Consider the following 14553-nt stretch of genomic DNA (forward strand, 5'->3'; position numbering starts at 1 on the left):
GTGGTGGAACCCGTAGAAGGAGGGGCCTGGTGGAAGGAGGTTAGGTCGCTGGATGTGTGCCCTTGGAGCGCACATTAACTCCAGCTCCCCCACTTCTTTGCTTCCTGGTTGCCATGGGTAGCTCTATTATGTCACACACTGCTGCCATGGTGTTGTCTCACTTCAGGAGCAAAGCAACATGGTCATGGGACCATGAACTGAATGCTTCTGAAACCATGAGCCAAACCAATTCTTTCCTCCTTTTAAGCAGACCATCTCAGGTATTTTGTCACAGTGACAGAAATCTAACACTGTAAAGATCTAAAGAAAGATCTAAATCTTTCTGTACACCATTCTATAGCTTTAACCCTGTGTATTCTTTAAAACTAAACCTGAACCTTAGCAGCAAGACAGTGAGTAAACCTGGGGTTGTAGCTCAGTGGTAGAGTGCTTGCTTGACATGCAGAAGGCCCTGGGTCTGAACTCCAGCACACACACATGTCCTCACACACACAAAGGCAGTAAGTAAGAAGCTGACATGTGAGGAAGGCAGTAATATATGATCAAGAACAAAAGAGCCCGTGCCAAACAGAGGTATACTGTATATACAGGGTAGGAATAAACCAAAGTGTTTAGCAGTAGAGGTGGAGAGGCGAGCAAAGAGATGGCCAGTGCTAGGCCCAGTTTTGCAAGACCTGGGATGCAGAGGGATGGATGTCTGGTTTCCACGCTACAGCAGTTTGTCAGATCTTTTTTACATGACCCCTGTGTTCTGAAGTTGTCGGTGGGTGTGCTGTTCCTTGACACTAGGCCTTCATACCCACAAAGTCACTAAAAGCATCTGGATTTAAAACCTTACTTCTGCCTCGTGGTTTTCCCCCTGGCCAAATAAAAACTATTAAAATGGCAGGCTGCAGGTTAGGTGAGAATGACATGTGTTTCAGAGAAGAGCCACTTGTTTCCACTTGTGCAAATGGAGGCGACATTGGACTTGAATGGACAGTACTGGGGATTGAACCGAGGACCTTGTGCATGCTAGGCAAGCACTCTACCACTGAGGTTCCTCCAGTTTATTAGTGAAGCATGAGTCCTGTTGAACAGCACAAGCTGGGTCAAGCACTTGAGGATGTTTTGGAGGTACTGAGGCAACATTCAACTGCTGACCTTCAGTTCTCCCCAGATTACAAAGATTACTGGTCTTTCATTTACCATTGTCCTCACATCAGAGGAAATTCCAACTGCTATGGAGTCTTACCTGCAGAAGAGCCTGTCTGTAATTGGAGAACTGTAATAAACAGTGCTGTGACTTTTATCTTGAAGGAAATATCCATCACTCTCTGTAGAACATAGCTGAAAGCCAGTTGGTACCACCTGCTGTTTTACCTCAAAAGGGAGGAATAGGCCTGAAGAAGCTGTGACTGTTTGAATACTTTTACCAATCCCTGCTCAATCCTGAGATGACATCTTGCATCCAGTGGGTTGATAAAAACAAAGGCATCTTTCAGTTTGTGTCAAAAAACAAGGAAAAACTTGCTGAACTTTGGGAGGAAAAGAAAAGGCAACTGGAAGGCCATGACCGGAGCCCTAAGGAATTATGCAAGGACTGGGGAGGTCATCAGGATCAGGAGGAAGCTCACCTACCAATTCAGCGAGGCCATCGTGCAAAGGCTCTCCCTGCCTCCCTGCCTCAGGAAGGAGGTCTTCTACTCACAGTGTGTGCCACCGGGCCAAGAATATCTCAGTTTGAATAACTGGAGTGCAAATTACAACAGATATCCGTATGCCAATTACCATGAGCTAAGCCACCCAGATTATTAATACACTGTACCCTACAGGCTTCCAGATTTTTCTCTTGAAGCAAACAGCCCTGCTTTTATACCAACAGGTTCCACATCTCTGGATTGGATTGGGCCAACCACAGAGCAAAAATATTCAAAAGATAATTGTGTCTGTCCTGACCAAGTATAGATATTTTTCTTGCCATTATCCCATCCCCCAAATGATATGGTGTAATTACTATTTAGATAGCATTTACCTTGAATTAGAATATTTTTGGGGAGTGGGACTAGGATTTGAACTCAGGGGTTTCACACTTGCAAAGCAGGCGTTCTACTGTTTGAGTCATACTTCCAGTCCATGTCATATTAGTGTCACATGTAACCTTGAGATGTTTTAATGTGTGGGAGGATGTTCCTGGGTTATATGCAAATACTTTGCAATTTATATAAGGGACTTCAGCAAGCATGGATTTTTGGTATCCCAGGGCTTCCTCTCCAGCTATACTGAAGAAAAATCCAATGGAAAAAAAAGTTCAATTAACTTCATTGTCATCTTTTCATCAAATAGCATTTAATCTACACTAACATGGGAAGTTTTGCCAATAAAAAGCTTATTTTTTTTGGTGGAAAAAAAATACTTACTTCTATCACTGTGTGCTATTGTCAAGTCTTGGTTTCCTTACCCATGAAAGAAGAATATGAAAAGCTTGAAAATAAGCACTGCAAAAAAAAAAGCTATCTTTTATAATTGTAGCTCTTTGGCCTCTATTATAATTGCTTCCTCCATTGGATGTGAATTGTCATGAGGACAGGACTAGTATCTGTCTTGTTCAGTATTGCATCTCCAGCACCCAGTACAAGCAAATACCCAAAAAACACACATTGGACTGAAAGAGACTGAGCCTAAAGACCACGAATGCTCATGTGGACTGTTTCTCTGGCCCTCTGCCTAAGAGACAAAAAAAAAAAAAAAAAAAAAAAGGATATCGGATTCCTACTGACCTGCAGGCCACATGAAAGTTAGGCCTTCACCTCAAAATAAATATGAAGAATTTTAAAATAGAATCAGCTTAAATTTGTAGGTTTTATGAATCCTTATGGGCAGCACCGTGGAATAACTGAAAGCATCCTAGATAGGAAACCATAGGTCTTAGTTCTCGCTCCACCCTAGTACTGACCAGATTGAATCTAAGAGTAGCCAACAAGGTTTGTGATTTTAAATGGAGATAATAAAAACCCAACATCACAGTGACTAAGGAGAATAAATGTAATGTACCTGGAAACACTCTGTAAATTATAAAGCTTTGTCTGAGTTTAGGTCTTACCCACCCCCCTCATTTAAAAAACAATACCCAAAGCATGGTCTATGTGTCATAGTTGGAGAAAAACATTACTAAACTTACCATGATTTGGGGAAGGGATAATTTCACAACTGCACACATAAGCACAGACCCTAGAAATGCCCAGAACTCATTGATATTAGAGGACAGAGCCTTTGCCTCTCATTAATCCTTCACAAAGCAGAGACCCTGTGAAGAACATGCTGGAAATCCAGGCACTAGGAGAAGGAAAAAGGTGAAGGCCGTGACCAGGGCGTGAGTGGAGCGAGGGACTCGCACAAAGCCATGAATATCACAGAAGTCTATGGGTCATGTTAAGAAACCCCAGGAATGAGGAAGATCTGAGCCAAAACAGCCCAGAAGCAAATCTGGGAGAAACCTGAGTCATGCTCGTTGTCAATACTTCAACCACATTCATACACAAGGCTTATAAACAGCTGTAGAAATGAAAAGGCCAAAGCAAGCAGAGTACTTGGTAGGGAGGGGGCAGTAGCTTATGATCAGTAATGGGAGCTTCTCAGGCTTTACCTTCTTCACATGCAGCACAAAACTCATTTGGGGCTTTCTGTGCACAGAATGGAGCTAACAAGCAGCTGAGGGGGTTGTGAGAACAAGTCTGCCTCTACCATGGCTGAACTAGCTGTATGTCGCCACCTGGAGGACGTGTGAGACTGCATTACGGTTTCTTTGCTGGATGGTGGTGTAACATGACTGTCCTTCCACAATTATTTCTAGCTCCTGGCTTTTGGGTGCATGGTAATATTGCATTTTCCTGCATGTTGGAAATCAGAGGATCGTGTATCTTCTCTGGCTAATGACAGAGAGTGAACTGGCAGATGTCCTGGGTAGAAGACTTAAGAGCAAGTGTGTGAGGTGATGTCTCCTTTCTGCCTTGGTGACTGAGGGTTCTGCCTGATGTGTTCTGAGAGTCCATGGGAATAGGGCTGAGGCCTAACTGAAGCTTACTGGATATGTGAACAAGAAATGGAGTTTTTTCTGTTTTGCTCTGGTACATTGGAATTATTTGTTCCCAGACCACCATCTTGCCCATTCTGACTATCCGGCTAACTTTTATTGCTTGTTTCAAAGGGAGTCTCTGACTCAAACTATGGTCAAAAATTTATTTCCTAATTTGGATAACCCATTTCCCACATTCTCAACCCAGTCTTGTGTTGACAGTATACATCTTGTCTGGATTGCTAAATCGTAAAACAATAGTTTTACATATGAGGACAAATGTTCATACATCACTTTTATGGGTTTTGTTGTAGCCACGTGTCACTTGTCAATTTACTTAATATTGTTATTTAAATTGACATTTTAAGTAAGATCATTTTGAAAGGAATGTTTGTATTACTAGTGTATATAAATTCTTAAATCACTCACCTAAAATAAGTGGCCACACGGATATAATTAAAATAAAACAATGCTACTAAACTCAAGCTAGAGAATTCTAGGCTCTCACTCTGTGCCATTGTCTCTTTGAGAAAGAGACAGAGAGGGGGAGAGAGAAAGGGGGGAGACAGAGAGAGAGAGAGAGAGAGAGAGAGGGATTAGGAAGTCTTAGTTATGTAGGGTAAGACATAATGTCCTGAATAGTAGTCTCTACATCCACCATTTCACTTTCTGTGACTTTAGTTATTGGCAGTCAATGGCAGGCTAAAAATATTTAATGGAAAATTCCAGAAAGAAATAATATATAAGTTTTAAATAACTTTAGTACAATATATTGTTTTGTTTTTATTAGTTTTTGTTGTTAATCTCTTCCTGTGCCTAACAGATAAACTTTATTATAGGAATGCAAGTACAGGAAAAACATAGTATACATATAGAGGGGTCAGTACTGACCATGGGGCATTGTGGAATGTATCTCCTGAGGATCAGGTATCACTATACATTCAACAAATGTCATAGGAAATTGAATATTCAAAACGTAAATGATACATTTCCAAACTTAGAAGAAACCAGGGGAAATTGTCAGAAGCCATAAGCGAAGTTATTAAAAATTGGATAAAAAGGTAGCCCATAGGATTTCTACACTAGATACAGGCTTTGTGGTCTCTCAGCAGAAGTGATCACTAGGTGCTGGAAGAACATCAAAGGCTTTGAACTCTAAATCAGGATCTGGGGTTGAAGAACTTCCTCCTTAACAAAAGGGGAAAAACTCTGTCCTCTGACTTGGAAAGCAAGGGATCTTGGGTAGAAAATAAAAAGCAGCCATAAGAACTGGAGATTCTGGTCACGGCCAAGCACAGGTCAATCCATATTACCTGAATGATGTCAGAGACTCAAATCAAGAAGTTAAAATTAAAATTCATCTAGGATCATTGAAGACCTATAACCCTGGAATTCTAGAACAATTAAATGTAAAACCACTTGGTGGTACATACTGGCAATCTACTTAGGAACAAGAAAAAAAAAAACCTCCAAAAGATGAGCTCATACCAAAACAAAAAATAAACAGCAAAATACAGTATGGGGGGTGGGGCACTATGATGGATTTCAATGGAGACGAAAAATATCAATGAAAGTATTTCTAAAAAGAATAATATGAAAAAGATTGCAATGACTAAAGAGTAATTATTGTTTTTGGTGGTACTGAGGTTTGAATCCAGGGCCTCATACTTGCTAGGCAGGCCCTCTACCACTTGAGCTATTCCACCAGCTGTTTTTGTACTGAGTATTTTCAAGATAGGGGTCTCACAAACTATGCCCAGCCTGGCTTCAAACCACAATCTTCCTGACCTCTGCTTCCTGAATAGCTAGGATTATAGTCAATGGTGCGCAGCTAACAAAAGAATAATTTTTAAACCAGTGTTGTGTTCAACCACTGAGATTTGAGGTTGTTGGAATAAGTAATATCACTTAAGATTCGGAGCCATTCTGCTTAAAAAAGAAACACCTAAGAGCTTGCTGAGGTGCATGGTGCACACCTGCAATCCCAGCACTCAGGAGGTAGGGGCAGGAAGAGTTGAAGGCCAGCCTGGGCTACATAGTGAGATCTTGTCTCAAATAAAGAAGTCCAAACCAACAACAAAACCAACAAGAAACACCCAATACATAATGATGTGGACGTGCTGACAGTAGAGTGATATAAAAATATATATCAGAAAAACACTAAACACAAGTGTTATAATATTAATGTCAACAAAGCTTCTAGCAGAAAAGACATTATTAAGGCTGAAAAATCCATTATTTAGTGTTAATAGGGATAATACTTCAGAAAATACAACAATCCAGAGCCAAAATGCTTTTAAAAATAGTGCATCAAATTAAATAAAACAAAAATTGAATCCAAATTACAAATCCTGGTAAATTTTATGGGGAAAAACTTGAGTATACTCTCAAGAATTTATCAACTTGAAAAGAAATACATAAGAATATGAGAATTCTGAATGATACAGCTTAATCTAATGGACAGATCTGCACCCGTAAGACTTCAGGGCCAAACATCTAGAAACCAATGACAAAAAGGACAATTTGGAGAATGAAAACCATATTTGTAAGTAATTGTTCAATAAAGTCATACCTATCAAAACATGTGAATGCAGCTAAAGACGTTCCCAGAGGAAAATAAATAGCCTTAAATTCAGATTTCAGAAAATAATATGAGCTGAATTAGCCAACAGTGTAACTAAACTAATCATGTTAGAAAGAGAATCATGCTGTTACATGACTCGATGTTCTTTATAATAACTCTGTGTGCCTCCTCTAATGGTCATGAAGCCTACCAGCTAGAAAGCAGTGATAGAAGTGAATGCTCCAATTTGAGAATGACCTCACATAGTTTTGCAGATTGTGTCTTTCTGATATTTATGCTTCTTAATAAAGAAAGCCAACTGAAGCAGCATGGCAGTCTTGACAGAACCAAGAGTGAGGGACAACAAAGGCCAAACTTTTGGACATGTTTAAAGGCATCCTCTTGCCCCTGAAATAAGTACAAAATTAAGCCCTTTCTATAGTTTACATTTCTTCAGCATCTCTGAATGTGGAGGCATTTGACTGTGGTAGGATTAGTTTTGCCTGAGGCCAGGTTCTTTTTAATAGGAAATGAGCAGTGAGGCAAGCCTTGGAGTACACAGAGAGATAGCATTTCTAGATGGTAATGTTTCCTGACAGGCGTGTATACCAAGCAGCAGATGGCACCCCTTTTTGGGAATAATCATTCTTACAAAACTGGCTACTACAACACATACAGTTCCATAAGAAGTAAAGTAGCAGGACAAAACATGGAGTTAATTGTTCTTTAGAAAAATAATGGACGGTTATGTTGATATATTTTGGGAAAACAGTTACATAAATAGAAAGTTCCTTTATGTCAGATAGAGTCACTCCAATTCTCCTGGCTTCCTTCTAGACAAATAAGATATGAGTGTCTGATAAAGTTGCTTTCTCTAGAAATGGAGATAAAAAGAAAAAAAAACAAACAAAAGCTCCCAGGAGGTACTTGCCTTTCTTTGTTAAGTACATAAATTAGCTTAGTGGTTGGAGAATTGCCATTTCGAGATTCTTGTCTGATAAAGTAGCTGCAAGATTTGAACTAACAGGACAAGCCACTCTGTGATTCCCAAAGCACTTCTCAAATTATTCAAAGAAGGAGGCAAGACCAACCTGCATGGGGTTTCACACTCAGCTTCATCAACCTGCTACCAAAGACAAGGGATCCCACAACAGGAAACTGGGGCAAGCCCATAAAATCAGGCTCTTGGCAACAATTTGCTACCCAGCTGGGTCTCAGCCCCTCTAGAAGAGATAAGCACTGTAGCCCATAGGAAGAAGAGTCCTGGAAGGCCAGGAGACAAAGCAAAGAACAGAGAGATAAGTAATGATCCATTCACTGAAATACCACCTTCTCTGTGGGTCTAGGAAGACAGAGCACAAAGACATCGTCTTATCCACCATCAAATTGCAAAACTCACTTCAGCAAAAAATCACTTTTGTACCACAATGACCAAAAAATGTCTTGAATTATCCCCTGAATATAGCATGAGTGGTTGTCTGTACAAAATTCTTTACAGTGAATCTTATAAACACTAGAATGGGAGGAACACTGAGTGAGAAGAGAAAATTAAATTTATTTCACTTTTCAGATACTAATTAAATACTTGTTCACTTGTTTGTGAACAGGGACTACATGGAGAATTCTGCTTCTTGCTGTAGGCTATGTACAACCCACTTTTAATATTTTTTCTATCGCCTTAATGGATATAAATAGATTTTTCTGTTGTTAAGATTAAATTATATGGCATGGTCCTACATGAAGGAGGGGTACATACTTTATGAGATAGATTTATAGTTCCTAACTAAGACTACTCATGGGCATCTCAAACTGAACAAGTAGAAAACTGAATCCAACATCTCCATATCAGCTACATCCTACGTTGTCTGTGAGGGTTTTAAAAAACATCAATAAGACCAGGAGCCAATGGCTCACACCTATAATCCTAGCTACTCAGAAGGCAGAGAACAGGAGGATTGTGAGTTTGTGGGATCCTCTCTTGAAAAACAATCTATCACCAAAAAAATGGCTGGTGGAGAGGAGCACCTGCTTAGCAAGCATAAGGCCCTGAGTTCAAACCCAGTGCCACCAAAAAAATAAAAACAAAAAAACATGTCCATTAGTTCTTTGACACTCCCTTCAAAAGGTGGAGCCTGATTCCCCTTCCTTTAAATGTGGAATGAATTTAGTAATTTGCTTCCAAAGAACAGAATAAGGTAAAGGTGATAGTGTGTGAGTTCTAAGATTGGGTCCTTGCCTGTGCTGGTGGCTCACACCTATAATTCCAGCAATTTGGGCTGATGTGGAGAGGATCTCTGTCAGAGGCCAGTCCAGGCAAATAGTTCTCAAGATCCCCATCTCCAAAAGAACCAGAGGAAAATGTACCGGAAGTGTGGCTCAAGCAGTGTAGCACCTGCTTTGCAGTGCAATGCCCTGAATTCAAACTCCAGTCCCACCAAAAAAAAGAAAATTGCTAGCTGAATGTGTTCAACCTTGGTGCATCCTTTTTGTTTAAATCTTTCCAACATTCCAGCTGCCTCAGGAAAGAGTTCTGACACCAGAGCAGGGCTCACTAGGCCTTCCTGACCTAGCCCTGTGAATCTGGCTTGTCCTGGATAACTCACTTAGCCAGCTCAGCCCCTAGATCTCAACTGCAACCCAGTACTGGATCGGGTTCCACAGCAACCTGTGCTAACTGCACATAGCTGCTTTTTACATTGCTAAAGTTTCAGATTTGAAACTGGCCAGCCTCGTCCCCTCAACCCACCCATACAGAGGAGAGGAGCTCCCAGTGCAGGGCATAAGGCCAGCACATTGTGGAAATAAATAGCTATCGAACCTCGCTGTTCCAGAAATGTCAAGCACATTGGATTATAAGCATCAAAATTCTCTTCTAATGGGTCTGGGGTATGACCCGCAGCACCAAATTATGAAACAAAATGAAACAATTCTCTTCCAAGTCTTTGGGGGGCAGGGAGGGAATGTGGGGGGCATAGGGGATGACATGGTCTTGCTATGTAGGCCAGACTGGCCTCAAACTTGACATCTTTCTGTCTTAGCTCCTGAGTGCTGGGACTACAGACGTGCTCCATCATGCTCAGCTCCCAGTAAATTACTTCTGATGAAATAGCTATAGCAAGGTAGCAGGATATAAAATCAACATAGAAAAATCATTAGCATTTCTATACACTAACAATGAGCAGACTGAAAAAGAATGTATGAAAACAATTCCATTTACAATAGCCTCAAACAAAATCAAATACCTAGGTGTAAACCTAACAAAAGATGTGAAAGACCTCTACAAGGAAAACTATACACTTCTGAAGAAGGAGATTGAGGAAGACTATAGAAAGTGGAGAGATCTCCCATGCTCATGGATTGGTAGAATCAACATAGTAAAAATGTCGATACTCCCCAAAGTAATCTACATGTTTAATGCAATTCCCATCAAAATTCCAATGACATTCATTAAAGAGATTGAAAAATCTACTGTTAAATTTATATGGAAACACAAGAGGCCACGAATAGCCAAGGCAATACTCAGTCAAAAGAACAATGCTGGAGGTATCACAATACCTGACTTCAAACTATATTACAAAGCAATAACAATAAAAACAGCATGGTACTGGCACAAAAACAGACATGAAGACCAGTGGAACAGAATAGAAGACCCAGATATGAAGCCACACAACTATAACCAACTTGTCTTTGACAAAGGAGCTAAATATATACGATGGAGAAATAGCAGCCTCTTCAACAAAAACTGCTGGGAAAACTGGTTAGCAGTCTGCAAAAAACTGAAACTAGATCCATGTATATCACCCTATACCAAGATTAACTCAAAATGGATCAAGGATCTTAATATCAGACCACAAACTCTTAAGTTGATACAAGAAAGAGTAGGAAATACTCTGGAGTTAGTAGGTATAGGTAAGAACTTTCTCAATGAAACCCCAGCAGCACAGCAACTAAGAGATAGCATAGATAAATGGGACCTCATAAAACTAAAAAGCTTCTGTTCATCAAAAGAAATGGTCTCTAAACTGAAGAGAACACCCACAGAGTGGGAGAAAATATTTGCCAACTATACATCAGACAAAGGACTGATAACCAGAATATACAGGGAACTTAAAAAACTAAATTCTCCCAAAACTAATGAACCAATAAAGAAATGGGCACGTGAACTAAACAGAACTTTCTCAAAAGAAGAAATTCAAATGGCCAGAAAACACATGAAAAAATGCTCACCATCTCTAGCAATAAAGGAAATGCAAATTAAAACCACGCTAAGATTCCATCTCACCCCTGTTAGAATAGCCATCATCAGCAACACCACCAACAACAGGTGTTGGCGAGGATGCGGGGGAAAAAGGAACCCTCTTACACTGTTGGTGGGAATGTAGACTAGTACAACCACTCTGGAAAAAAATTTGGAGGCTATTTAAAAAGCTGGACATCGATCTACCATTTGATCCAGCAATACCACTCTTGGGGATATACCCAAAAGACTGTTACTCCAGAGGCATCTGCACATCCATGTTTATTGCGGCACTATTCACAATAGCCAAGTGATGGAAACAGCCAAGATGCCCCAGCACTGACGAATGGATTAAGAAAATGTGGTATCTATACACAATGGAATTTTATGCAGCCATGAAGAAGAACGAAATGTTATCATTCACTGGTAAATGGATGGAACTGGAGAACATCATTCTGAGTGAGGTTAGCCTGGCTCAAAAAACCAAAAATTGTATGTTCTCCCTCATATGTGGACATTAGATCAAGGGCAAACACAACAAGGGGATTGGACTATGAGCACATGATAAAAGCGAGAGCACACAAGGGAGGGGTGAGGATAGGTAAGACACCTAAAAAACTAGCTAGCATTTGTTGCCCTTAACGCAGAGAAACTAAAGCAGATACCTTAAAGCAACTGAGGCCAATAGGAAAAGGGGAACAGGTACTACAGAAAAGGTTAGATCAAAAAGAATTAACCTAGAAGGTAACACCCACGCACAGGAAATCAATGTGAGTCAATGCCCTGTATAGCTATCCTTATCTCAACCAGCAAAAACCCTTGTTCCTTCCTATTATTGCTTATACTCTCTCTACAACAAAATTAGAAATAAGGGCAAAATAGTTTCTGCTGGGTATTGAGGGGGGGAGAGGGAGGGGGCGGAGTGGGTGGCAAGGGGAGGGGGTGGGGGCAGGGGGGAGAAATGAACCAAGCCTTGTATGCACATATGAATAATAAAAGAAAAAAAAAAGAATTAACCTAGAAGGTAACACACATGCACAGGAAACCAATGCAAGTCAACTCCCGGTATAGCTATCCTTATCTCAACTAGCAAAAACACTTGTTCCTTCCTATTATTGCTTATACTCTCTCTTCAACAAAATTAGAGATAAGGGCAAAATAGTTTCTGCCCGGTAGCGAGGGGGTGGGGGGAGAGGGAAGGGGCAGGGGGGTAAGAGGGAGTGGGGGAAGGGGGAGAAATGACCCAAACATTGTATGCACATATGAATAAAAAAAAAAAAAGAGTAAAAAAAAATTACTTCTGATGATAAGTTAGCATTTCTTCAAAATACAACTTGGGAATCTAAGATACTCACGCAGAAGGGTTTTACAAAGAGTAATATCGTGGAGCATAATTTAGCAAAGTTCACCCTTTGAGGCACTTACTGTGCCCTCTCCCTCAGCAATTAAAGATCCTCTTTGATGATACTAGGAGCAACTGGGCATGGGTTTGGCTAGGAAAGAATGAGGTTCGTTTGAGGGGAGGGAGAAGAGAAGGGAACACTTGTTTTTCTTCAGAATGTTTGGCAGTCTTCAATGCCAAGGGCAACGGCTTCTGTAGGATGCCCAAGTGAGCAGCAGAACTGAGGAGAGTGGATGGAATCTCACACCGTCTCCTGTGCCCTCTGCACCCCACTTTACCAGCTCAGCACCACCAGTCCGTAGCCACCTCTCAGTCCCATCCTCCTGCCTGAGGAAACCAGCTCACAAGGGATCCCCTTCCCAACCCAAGGCCCGCCTGCCCCGCCTTACTCTTACTTCCTTCTGCTTAGTAGTCTAAGTGTGGACTCACCAAAATGCCCCTGACATTATTAACAGGAGCATGCATAAATGTCCTTCCATCTGCTGTGTCAGCAGTAATGTGTGCTGGCCACAGGACGTGGAGTATACTTAAGTCTGACTGCTCCAGACATAAAGCAGGGCCAGCTGCTTTTATGTAAAGAGCCAAATATTAAGTGTGTAAGGATTTGAGGCCATGCCATCTTCCTCTGGGTGCCATGACAAAGTACTGCAGACTGGGTGGTTTAACCACAATACATTTATTTTCTCACAACTTTGGAGGCTAGAAATTCAGGATCAAGGTTTCTACAGGATTGGTTTCTTCCAAGACCTCTCTTCTTGGTTTATGGACAGCTGTCTTCTTCTATCTTTACCAAGTCTTCCCCTCTGTGTGTCCTAATCTCTTCTTACAAGGACAGCAGTCATACTGGATTGGGGTCCATCTTAATGACCTCATTTTAACTTCATTGCCACTGTAATATCCTATCTTCAAATACAGATGTCTCCAACTGATGATGCTTCTATTTAATGATTTTTTTTTTCTTTTGGTGTTGCAGTGGTCCAAAAGTTCTATATTCAGTAGAAACCATGCTTCAAAATTTTTTTCCGATTTCTTCCTGGGCTGGCAATATGTGGTCTGGTACTCTCTGTTAAGGCAGCGAGAGGCAGCTCCTAGTCATTCATCATCACATGGGTCACACAACCAAGACTGCGGTGTACTGTGTCACCAGGCTACGGCATTCACTTGGTTAGTTGTGTTCCAGGATTTTTGATTTGTAATTTTTTCACATTACAATGGGTTTAATCTGGACATAATCCCATCATAAATTAAGAAGCACCTGTACCCCTTTGCTGGATGGACTTTAGTATGTAAATGTGGGGGGCACACAGCTCTGCCCATCACAGGTAGGGTACTATAAAATGACTGAAGTCCACTACGGCCCATGGGGTCACCTAGGACACCTGTACCACCCTGTCTCTCCATGTAGTGATAGCACCAGGTCTCCTCACTGCCAGTCTGTCTGATGTTCTTTTCCTTTGCGCAGACAGGAGCAGGACAGACTCACAAGCCCATGGTCTAAGGAGACATCAAGCTGGAAGTGAGATGCAAGTCTCCTTCTGGAAGGAATGCCAGGCTTTCCCCATGACTCTTTTGAGCAACCCTTGGCTTTGGAGGGACAGACAGGGCTGCATCCCTGTACTCCTAGCTGGGTAATGGCTTCTGGTCATCCATACCCCCTCCCTATTTTCTGCTCATGAAGCTGGGGTGATGGTTCAGTTTAATGAATTTGGCTCACCTTATAAGAAAGACCGCGAGGGAAGCATCTACTCAGTTGTGAAGAGCTTCTTACCACCTCACTCTTTGTGGTAAAAAGTACTTTGGACCATTTTGTGTTTGGCTTTGGATCCAAGTTGTCCATTTTGTAACTAAAGGTAATTTTCCACTCAAAGAATTTGTATTGTTGCTGTGCTAAGAACTGAAAAATTTTCTTTTACAAAAATATAAAGGCTAATCTAAATGTCCATCAATAGGGGAGTGACTAAATATAGCATGAAATTCACTGTAGTATATTGATGTAAAAAAATTCTAAATATGTTGGCATTTAGATTAATTAAGATAGGTTTAATAAAAATCAAGTAACAAGGTAGCATGTTTAGAATGCATTAAATTATATGTTTATATACATTTTAGATGTAGGAATATAATATAACATAAAACAAATTGTACTTATCTATATGGCGGAAATATGGGAAGGAAGGGATATTTTACTTTTATTATTTGCTTTTCTATTTTATCTCAATTTTTAAAACACAGCCTGTGGTAACATTTGAAAATAAGATTCTACAAAAGTTTCTAGAAATCTTCACTTTAACATTAGA

At 40.7% G+C, this 14553-nt stretch overlaps 1 protein-coding gene and 1 pseudogene across 11 annotated transcripts in view; one reads left to right on the forward strand and one right to left on the reverse strand.

Moving 5' to 3' along the window:
• Prune2 (prune homolog 2 with BCH domain) overlaps positions 1 to 14553 on the reverse strand; it is a 268230-nt gene that overhangs the window by 40696 nt on the left and 212981 nt on the right. The window lies entirely within an intron of this gene.
• LOC109700534 (transcription factor Spi-C pseudogene) lies at positions 1063 to 1952 on the forward strand (annotated as a pseudogene).

Source organism: Castor canadensis, chromosome 13, assembly GCF_047511655.1.
Source record: "Castor canadensis chromosome 13, mCasCan1.hap1v2, whole genome shotgun sequence".
Taxonomy (NCBI): domain Eukaryota; kingdom Metazoa; phylum Chordata; class Mammalia; order Rodentia; family Castoridae; genus Castor; species Castor canadensis.